At 37.9% G+C, this 11,024-nt stretch overlaps 1 long non-coding RNA gene across 1 annotated transcript; it reads right to left on the bottom strand.

Moving 5' to 3' along the window:
- Nucleotides 1-747: 747 nt before the first annotated feature.
- On the bottom strand, nt 748-2,310 carry LOC122006979. Its single transcript, XR_006118815.1, has 4 exons — nt 1,616-2,310; nt 1,477-1,544; nt 1,293-1,374; nt 748-801 (listed from the first exon to the last, which is right to left on the bottom strand). It is a non-coding gene; the product is annotated as an uncharacterized LOC122006979 (long non-coding RNA).
- Nucleotides 2,311-11,024: the final 8,714 nt, after the last annotated feature.

The following is an 11,024-nucleotide window of genomic DNA, read 5'->3' as shown; positions in this document are numbered from 1 at the left end:
GACAACGATGATCAGACACCACTCCTACCACTACTCTCGAGTGGCCGAGGGGACAGTTGCATAGTAGCTGAATAGCTACGTCTGCGACGGGGTCCCTGCTGCCCGCGACTCCAGCAAACACTACCCATGAGTGTGCGAGTGGGGGGCATGACAGGACAAGCGGCACGCTCCAAGCTACCACTACCCATGAGTGGCCGAGCGTGCGCCGGCCAACGACCGTCTCAACCACAAGGGAGCCAAAGTCATCGGTGATGCATGCAATGACATGATGCGAATAATGCAACAGTCATCATATATATATAACAGGAAATCAGGTATGCTACATGAATCCGCATGCTCAATACTAAGCATAAATAAACAGTAATCAAACAGGTAAGCATGACATCTAGTATCCATATAAACAGAAAACAGGTATGCTACATGAAGCCAGCATGCTCAGCAAGGTGTGTAAATAAACAGTAATCAAGGCAGGTAAACATGGTATCAGGTGTCCATATATCCAATATCTACTATCTAATGTCTGGTATCTGGTATCCAATACCTAGTACTATAGTATCTGCTAAATATCATGAATAGCAACGAGAGACTGTATAGATACAGAAACGAGTAGCTCAAAGATCGAGTGGAAGTATCAACCGTAGGAAGAATAAGAGTGGAGTCAAGATAGATACAACAACTATCTGAACATAAAACTCATGCACTAGGATCAAAATACTAAAGAGATAAAGCAAGAAGTACCCGCCTTATGTGTCGATCGTGCCAAACGATCTCACGTCGAGACGCTCATCTCGGATCAAAATCCTGCAAATCACATGATGTACAATTTAGCTAATCACACATGTAATATCCGGCTAAACCCCAAAACCCAAACTAACTAGTGGATACCCTAATCGAAATGATTAACCTCAATTATCTCCTTTATAGATCCAATAAGATCCAACCCAATGTCAACCATAGTTTAATCCATTCAATTGATTAAATCAATTTAGATCATCCATTAATTAAATTGAATCTCTGTTATCAACAGATTATTAAAATCCCAAATCTGATACTTATCAAATAAATCCATAACTCCCTCACAAGATTAGATTTATACATAAATCATCCCTATTCCAAAACCAAGCCTCAACAGATTCTCAATCCATCACCACCAAGAATCAAATCTCCCTTAATCATATAATATGTACAACCCATCCATACTTCTACGGGTTAGCAACAATTAAGCATCCAACTAACTAGATAAAGAAAACCATCCAAACAATCTACTAATTTCTCCATTCCAATCCTCTTACCTCTTCTTCTTCAGCAGCCAGAAATTGACACGGATCAAACGGAGTCAGCCACAAACCATCGGCGATGTGAAGAGCGAAGCCACTGCCTCCAAAATAATAACCCCAAATAACCATAATAAAGCCACTCCACATATGAAATTAAACCAACTTTCTAATCAATACCCTTTTAAGTTAGAGATCTTACCCTCAAACTAGATCTTCAACCTTTCAATGAAGCAACCGAATGCTGCTGTGAGTAAATGGATCCGCCAACTAACCACAACAAATCATTAGATTAGTATCCAACCAACTTGTTGATTAACCAGAACCCACACAGATCTTACCTCAGATCAGATCTATAGTTCCACAACTGCTCGGTGAAGGAGTCAGAATACATTCATGGGGGAAACACAATTCTCTACTATAGATCGGATGAAGAGGATGAGATAAGGCCTGGAGCGATCGGGTTTATCGGGTTCCTCCTCTTGTCTACAACCGATCGAGTGCTCCAACGCACTGGACAACAACGGCACCACCTAGTTGAGCTCCCAGCAGATGCTAACGCTTGAGATGTGGGTGTGACAAAGCCACCGAATGGCTCCCCCTTCCCATCGACAACGGCAAGGCGGCACAGATCTGCGGGCAGGAAACAAAGGTGGCTCGATTTCCTTTCCGGCGAGCTTCTATGTCCGGGAGGAGAAGAGGAGGCGACGCTGTGGTGCTCGCGTGAGAAGGAGGGCAGAGAGGAGACTGCGGTCCGTCGTGATCGGCGATGGTGCGGCGGATCGCGAGGTGAGGACTCGGGAGAAGGAGTTCGGCGATGCAGAGTAGTTGGGAGAGGGACGATCTGCCGGGGGAGCGAGGCCGGCGATCGGCCGACGCCGTTGCGGGCCTCGGATGGTGGCGCGAGGAAGCGAAGGGGAGAAAGGGAATCGGCGAGATGGGGAAAAAGAAAGGGATTCGGTGCCGCAAGGGGGAGAGGTGATCGGGATATAGGAGGCTTCGGCGTGGAGAGTTTTTAGGGCTCGGGTAAGGGCCGAATTAAATAGGAAAGAGTTTATAAATTTAAACTTAGGTTTAGATAAATCAAAACTTAAGTTTATTCCTCAATCAACTCCCATCTTTGGGTATTCCAAATAGGCTTTCTCTAAACCTAATAATTGATCCCCTTAAAATACGTCATACGAGCTCCGATTAAATCCCAGAAAATTCCTAAAAACTCCTAAAAATTCTAATAAGATTATTTGTCCAATAACCTTATTATTTAGATATTATTTGGGTGCTGTATTTTACATTAATTAGGTTAAATTAAGTTACTAATCAAGTTAAGTTAAATCTTTAGTTAAATTAATGTGGACCTAACCTCTTAATTAAGGTTAGATTAAAGTCAAGTTTAGATTAATATTTTGAGTTCTTAATTCAATTAAGTTTTAATTATTACTTATTAATTATTTAATTCAGTTTAAAGTTTAAGTTAAATAAATTTTAATTGATTTAATTATTTGTTAATTAAGATTTATGTTTTAAGTTAAGTATTTAAGTTCTAAAAGGATTTTAACGGATTTTTAAAATAGTTTTTAAGAGATTTTTAAAATAATTTTTAAAATAATTTCTAAAAAGATTTTAAAAATAATTTTTCAAATATTTTTAAAATAATGTAATATGTTAATTAACAAATGTTTAATTCAATTTTGATTTTAGGTTTAAATTAAATTTATATTGGTATTTAATTTAATTTAATTTTAGGTTCATCTCAATTAATTTTAATTTTAATTTATTTTATTTTAATTTAATGTAATTTAATTTTATTTAATTTATAATTTAAATTTGATTTGAATTAAATCCTTAGTCATCTCACCCAATCTATATTTTTAATCAGGGAATCTTATAATTTTATGAAATGAGTTAAGTTAAATTTCAGGGTTTGGTTTAACTTTATCTTAGATTTAAGTTTAGCTTTGGGTTCAAGAAACATACATTCTTTGGATAAACTTCTAAGCTGTGGTGAGTCACCTGAACATCATTAGAGTAACCACGCTTCAAAAATTTTCAAATACTCCTATCCACTGAACTTAGTACAAAACTTTAGTCTAACCGACTATGGTTAGTAAGGGGTAGCTTCAGTTAGTCTCATTAAGGCAAATGCACCAGGTCGAAGCCATATCCTCCTAGACATGCATAAATAGAATTTTTCTATCCTATTATCATTCAAAACTTCTCCAATGCTATTTGTCAAATTAAACTTTTGTCATTTATTAAACTAGTCCTTAATTATCCAGTCGATTAAACTATTATTTTGGAGATGCCAACTAATTTGGTGCCTCCCCTCTGAATTATTGAACTTGGGTTATGTTTTAGTTAAGATTAATTAGGTTTTATGCACAATTTAATTACTTATAATTTATGTTCAATTTAAGTTTTTAATTTTAAATTAATTAAGTTAGTTAAATTGTCATTAAGATTTAAATTTTCTTTCAATTTAAAATTTATTAAATTATTTGAATTATCTTTGTTTAACCTATTACATTTAATATTGAAGTCTTTATTAATTTTTAATTATGAATTAATTAAATTATTTAAATTATTTAAATTATTTTTCTTTAAAGGTTTATCTTTAATATTTAACTTCTTATTATTAGTATGATTTAATTTTGGTTTTATCAAATTAATTCTATCTACAGATTTATCCTTAGATTTAAATTTTTATTAATTTTTAATTTTAAATTAATTGAATTATCTTTGTTTAAGATCTTATCTTTAATATTTAAATTGTTATTTTGGGTAGAGATTTCTAGATCTAGATAACAAAATATTTTGTTAAGAAATATATTAATCTTATCTAGATCAATATTGACTTTGGTCATTTTTAGGTTTTAAGTTTGTCTTAAGATTTAAATTGATTAAATTATTATTGGATAGAGTATTAGTTGAATTTTTCTTAGGAGTAGAGTTATTCAAGTTAACTATATTATTAAATATTTTATTGAGAAATATGTTGATTTTATCTATATTGATTGGGTCATCATTTGAATTTTTAGGGTTAATTAATTTTTTATTAATTATTTTTAGATTTTCTAATTTTTATAAATTAATTAGATTTGTTTTGTCAGATAATATCCTGGGAGTATTTTTTGGGACTATTGTTAATACACTATTTTTACGTATTTTTTTAGAAATATCGAAATTAACATGCATAATTTTTAAAGTACTGTTGGCAGGGGTATTTTGGTAATTACAACTAACCTTGAGTGCAACCCTAATTCTATAGACTTCTTTGTTGGATTATACTCGAGTCTGGATTCACTTCTGACTTGATCCTTTTGCTTCATCGACTCCTCGTGAAGCTTGGATGAGTCCAAAACTCATAAGCATCTCAGTGTTCTCTAATTCTGCATGTCATTTCATTAGGTAATAATTTTAAAATTGAATTTATTATCTTTCTGTTGACTTTTGTGTTTTGGGTTGATCGCCTTAATGTCATGCTGCCATTGAAGTTGTTCATAAGGATGAAGCTTTCCATCTGTATCCTCCACAGATTGAATTCGTGCCTCATGTACATCTCATATGGAGGTGGTTCGTTGACATTTTGCTCGAGCATCTCTTTGTGCTCCATTTCAAATATCTCACAAAAAATCAGAAGGAATGTTCTAAGACTAGGTCTTAGATTAGTGGAGTTTGAAGTAAAAAAGAAATATCAACGACTCGAGTGGTGTTGCACCAACTTCGAGAAAAAAATTAAAATGTACCAATTTAAATAAAATAAAAAAAATAAAATTTAAAAATAAAATAAAATAATTCCCCCTGGCTTGATTGGTGGTTGCACTAATTCAGAGTAGAACCTGGCTCTGATATCATTTGTTGGATCGAGTCGCACGTGAAAGGGGGTGGGGTGGGGTGAATCATGTGGTTTGAAAAACTTTGCTTTCATTTTGAGATCAAAGTAAATGCAGCGGAAAAATACGAAAATCAAAAGCAAGTAAGAAGATAGAAACATACACGGTCAGTTTTACTTGGTTCGGAGCCTTCGACGACTCCTACTCCAAGACCTAGGTCCCTCAGACCTTTCGATGGGTAATCCACTAAATTCCTCTTTCAGTATCTTCGGAAGACGAAATCGAGTACAAAGAATATTTGGAACAGGTGCAACACACTGTACTTGTCCTTTTGTAATAATTAAGTGTACAAAATAAAATATTACCAAACACTCTTTTGAAGAAGGCCGGCTTGAGCTCAATATTTGGTCGGTTTCTTAGTGGTAGATGAGCATGGAAGTGTCGCAATAGAGTTATAGCAGGAAGCTAGAGCATTTAGAAGTCCAATCGAACATACAGATGATCGTTAGACTGAGTTATTTGATGGCTTGGGCGAGCACTCCCTTTATTGAGCATGGAAGACACCTTCAAAGGCCTTGAAGGCGCCTCCAATGTGGAAATTCTGATCTCGAAAAGTTTGTTCCTTATCTTTGATGAATTCTGAACTTTATCCTATGTAAGACGCCTTCTATGCACTGAAGGCACCTTCTATGAATAGTAGGAAGGTTCCTTCAGTGCTTGAAGGCTCCTTCCATGAAGGCGCCTTCCATCCCTTGAAAAGCGTCTCGAGTACTATTCACCTGAGGCTTTTTATACTCTTTTCACCCTGTAAAGCATGTTAGTCCAATAAACCAAATAATAACCTGTAAGACAAATGTTAGCACAACAATACTGAGTAGTAATTAGACCCAGTCTCCCCAATACCAGGTGTAAGATATGACAAATTTAATAATAAGTGTTATTGGAGAAATAATCTTATTGGATTTTTTAGGAATTTTTAGAATTTTTTTAAAAATTTAAACGGAGTTCATATGACACGTTTAAGGAGATGAATTGGTTGAACTAGAGAAAGCCTATTTAAATATCCCAATTAAGTTGGGAGTCGATTAGATTAATTAACCTATGTAGGACTGTTAAAATCTAGGTTTTATTTCTCATTCTTGATTTTCTCTTCTCCTTCTCTGTAACTCTGCCGATTTCCCCGATTCCTCTCCATCTCTCCCGATCTAATCTTCTCCGCCCCTCCCTTGTGATCTCACTTCACTGCTACAATCCGATCACCGACGCCAACTGCTCCAGCATCGATGGTTGAAGCACCTCCTAAAGATCAGCTAGTGACGTAGTCACCGGTGGCCATCCCGAGAACCATGGAGTTTCTTCTCTGTTTGTTAGGAGCCACAACACTGAGCCTCTCCTTGTCGCAAGTAAGGGGCGATGATCCTTCTTCTATTTTTTGATCCTCTATTTTGATTCCCTCGCTTGCAGACCCATGCGGAGCAGCGACTGATGCCAACCGAGAGGACATTATCGATGGATCCCTAGTTCCCTACCCACCGCCGCACCGTGCTTCTTCGTCAGAGTGAAATCGCAGCCACCGACGCTAGATCTCGGCCATCGCTGGTTGTTCAAGGGGTCAGTAGCAACCTCTACGCTCTCTCACATTCCTGATCTTCCTTCCCTCTTACCGCCGAGAGTACCCTGCTACCCTATCACCATCTTGGAGGTAATTAGTTAACCTCTAGACAAAATTTAGGTATTGGATCCTTACGTGATGCTGATTTGGGGTTATTGTCTTGGAGGACAGTGATTTCATTTAGTTCCAGCCACAACATCATCGACAGCCAGTAGCTAGCTCTGTTAGTAGCTAGTTCAATTTTGTAACGACCCGACCCTTTGGCCTCTTGGGCGACCCTTGTGGCGGCCCAACTGGTGGCCCTTATGTCGTCGGCCCATTTGGCGACCTCTCATGTCGTCGACCGATGACCTTTGGCCATGTCGTTACTCACTAGGACTTTCCACCCCTGGTAGTGGATTTTTGCCTCCCCCAGGATTCGAACACAACCTCCAGGCTTAAGTATTAGAGTTTATGAATCCTGGTAACCAAGTGAGATGATCTCACTTGGTTTCCAGGATTCATAAACTCTAATATTTAAGCCTGGAGGTTTAGAGTTCGAATCCTGAGGGAGGCAAAAATCCACTAGCCAAGGGTAAAAAGTCCTAGTGAGTAACGGCACGGCCGACGGTCGATGACCCAAGGGTCGCCAAATGGGCCGCCAAATGGGTCAGGTCGTTACAATAAAAAGGCGCCTTTTTATTGTAACGACCCGGCCCTTTGGCCTCTTGGTTTGGCCGTGCCGTTACTCACTAGGACTTTCCACCCCTGGCAGTGGATTTTTGCCTCCCCCAGGATTTGAACTCTAAACCTCCAGGCTTAAGTATTAGAGTTTATGAATCCTGGTAACCAAGTGAGATGATTCATAAACTCTAATACTTAAGCCTGGAGGTTTAGAGTTCGAATCCTGGGGGAGGCAAAAATCCACTGCCAGGGGTGGAAAGTCCTAGTGAGTAACAGCACGGCCAAATGGGCCGACGACATAAGGGTCGCCAGTTGGGCCGCCACAAGGGCCGCCCAAGAGGCCAAAGGGCTGGGTCGTTACAAATTTGTGCCACCATCGACCGCCGAAGAAGAAGAGGTAATGTTTTAGTAATTAGATTTAATTTTAGATATAAGGTGTTCATCATGGAATTGGATCTAATGCTCAATTGTGGTTGGGATGCCGTGTTATAGGGTACCTGATTTGGAAATTGACAACTCTACTTATCTCTCACTATAATTTTCTGACAGCAATGCTTCTATCCACAAATCAATAGTAGAGCACATTGGAATTAGGTGAGTGTTGAATTGTTTGTTCTTGAACTAAAACCTTATTGGATGGTAAAATGGTTAGAAAGGTTAATTAATGAGTTGGGGTTAGCTACTCATTTTGGATTGTGGTTAAGTTATTTGTAACACCACATAGGATTCTGATTTAGGGAGAGCAACACAATGTGGATTTTATTCTGATACAATCAATAGATAAAAACGGACATTTCTTCCTTAGTCTCTTTAGTTCTTTGAACTTAATGCATGGTTGCTTGATTGATGGATTAGGTTGTTGTACCTTAAATCTGTTCATTTTGTTATCCTAATTGAGACTTATCTGCTTGACCTTAGAGATGATCTAGTTATTTCCTATACAAACTTGGCTTTTGGATATCTATACTATGTTGTGTATATACATATAGAGTATGTATTGTAGGGGATGTTTTGTTGATTGAGTTGACATGCTGATTATGCATATATTGTTGAACATACACATGTTTGGTACGAGTTATAGGGGTTACCTTGTTGATTGTTCATTTATATATTATGTGTGCACACATATTCAGGTTTACTGTTGGAGGAATCATGTTAATTATATTTGTGCTGTGTGTGCACACGTGTCTGATGTGTACTATTGAAAGAATTATGTCGATAATACTTATGTTGATGATCATTTGAGTCTGGCGTGATATTGGAGGTATCATGTTGATTATACCTACGTTGTAGGGTGCATATATGTGTGGTGTGTACATGTTTGGTGGTGCTACTTATTATATTTGTTATTTAATAGACACCAGTTGGATTTACCTATACCTATAGATATAGGTGCTAGATAGATCATTGTAATGGAGGTATTTATAATGATTGGGATGTTGCATTAATGATGATCATGTTAGTATCATGATTATTTGCATCATGTTCATCATTGCATTGCATACTGACGACCATTTGTTCCCTTGTGGTATGAGCTAGTCGCCAACCATAAGTGTACATGTTGATGACCACTTGCTCCCTTATGGTATAAGCTAGTCATCAGACATGTTGGCTGCCCATTTAGCCACTATGGGAAAGTGGTAGCTAGGAGTCAAGCTAGTCTTGTCGTGCTCAATTGGCTATTCAAATCCAAATTCATGTTTCTAGTGCTAGGATGCAGGTTATTTTAGAATTCCTTGCACATATCCAAATTCACTGTATGCGTGTAATGAACCAACCTATCTAACCCAAAGTACATAATGGTCTCCATGATATTAGGAACTATCTTATTAAAATACATTTGGTTGAGATACTGAAAATTCATCATAGAAAGTCGGTATTTGCGAACTGTTTCCGTTTGGCCTCTAAATGAAACCGATCCACCGAAGGAACCAGGACGGACTGCCGGGAGGTTCCCTTGCCAGGCTTGCACTTTTGCGTAACCCTAGTCATGTAAATGCAATGCAAATGTGTGCAATATGAACTCAATCAGAAAAGGAAATGTAACGCCCCACCTCCTACTGATTAGGCTGTGAGGCTGAGCGTCACATTATGCTGTGCTAAATTACTATTGCGGAAATCTGAATTGATTAAAATTTTACTAAACTGATTACTGTAAAATCTGAACTTAATATTCTAGGTGTACCTAGGAGTTGTACATATGCTGGGGAAGATAATCTATGCCGCTCGGATGTCCTGCTAGTTGTAACCAGGCATTTCAACCGATCCATGAATCGATTGAGCTGTCGGATCGATCCAGTGATCGATCGATGAATCTTGAAGGAGAAAACTGCGATCGGCCGATCCAGAAATAAATGCTTTGACCCGAGGTGGATCGGTCGACCGATCCAGAGTACACCGATCGGTGGAGATCGATTCAAGCTCACCGATCGGTCGATCGACCGATCAATGAGCTTCGTACTCTCGCTAACTCCTCGGATCGATCGGTCACCGACCGATCCAGGGCACAACAATTCGATCGATCCGTAGATCGATCTGGGTTTCTGATTTCGCACTGGACCTCTGATTTCAGCACTAGTTCGTGCCAAAATCTCATATAAGAATTCTAAAACCGTTTGAAATAAGTTCTAACATCTATTAACTAATATTCTGACATAATTACTAACAATTTAAACAAATCTTCCATGGGTTAACATTCTAAGGTCTAAAAGTGCATAAAGGTACTGAAGAAAAGAAAACTAAGTTCTTAATTTGCTAACTCCCTAAGGATCTTCATTCCAGGTTCCTGCCACACACACACCATCACTGCATTGACCCTCAGCTTCCTCTGCTAGTCCATCTTTCCTTTACCTTTATCTGCAGTATAAGGAAAAGAAAGTATCTATAAGCTTTCACTTAGTAAGAAACCATCTACCTCACTAAAACATGCATTCGATGCAATATGCTTTTAAAAGAATGCTATTTAAAAACATCCACTGAATTCGTTAAAGCATGGCATACTGAAGTTACATGGCATAATTACTTAAACATGGTATAAATACTGAAACATGGCGTGCATAATAAAATCTAAGCATGGAGCTATCTCATGGTATCAACTAGGAGAACTAAACTGAAACTGAAACTAAAACTGAGCTAACACTATATTCATATAACTAGATTAAGAGTTTGAAAGCTATTATCATAATAAGTGAAAATAGTAATCATGCTGCTGTTTGGGCCCGACTACTGTACTTGCTGTGCGCGTATCCCTAACTAGACCCGGGGTTGCAAATTCCGAATCTAGTAGGGTTTACTAGGTTAGCTAAACCTAGGGACGACTGTGGGAGCCCAACCCAATGGATATCTAATCCAGTACAGTGCCACTGAAAGTAAAATACTGAACGTGAGCTAATAAATTCTTGTCTTGCTTTTACTAGGTTGTCTAAACCTAGAACTAGGCTATCTAAACCTAGAGGCAACTGTGGGAGCCTACCCATTGGACATCTAGTCCTGTAAAAGCTGGAGAAAGACTAAATAAACTATAAAATGCTGCTACTGCATTTATCTAAGCTACTAAAATGCCTAAGTTGCATTTTTCTGTGCCAAACAACTAAAACGAACACTTGGTATGCGCTAATTCGCATCCTTTGTGTCGGTAGTCTACAT

This window comes from Zingiber officinale, chromosome 1A, assembly GCF_018446385.1.
Source record: "Zingiber officinale cultivar Zhangliang chromosome 1A, Zo_v1.1, whole genome shotgun sequence".
NCBI classification, from domain to species: domain Eukaryota; kingdom Viridiplantae; phylum Streptophyta; class Magnoliopsida; order Zingiberales; family Zingiberaceae; genus Zingiber; species Zingiber officinale.
The sequence above is the reverse complement of the archived record's forward strand: the minus strand, read 5'-3'. Positions and strand labels throughout refer to the sequence as shown.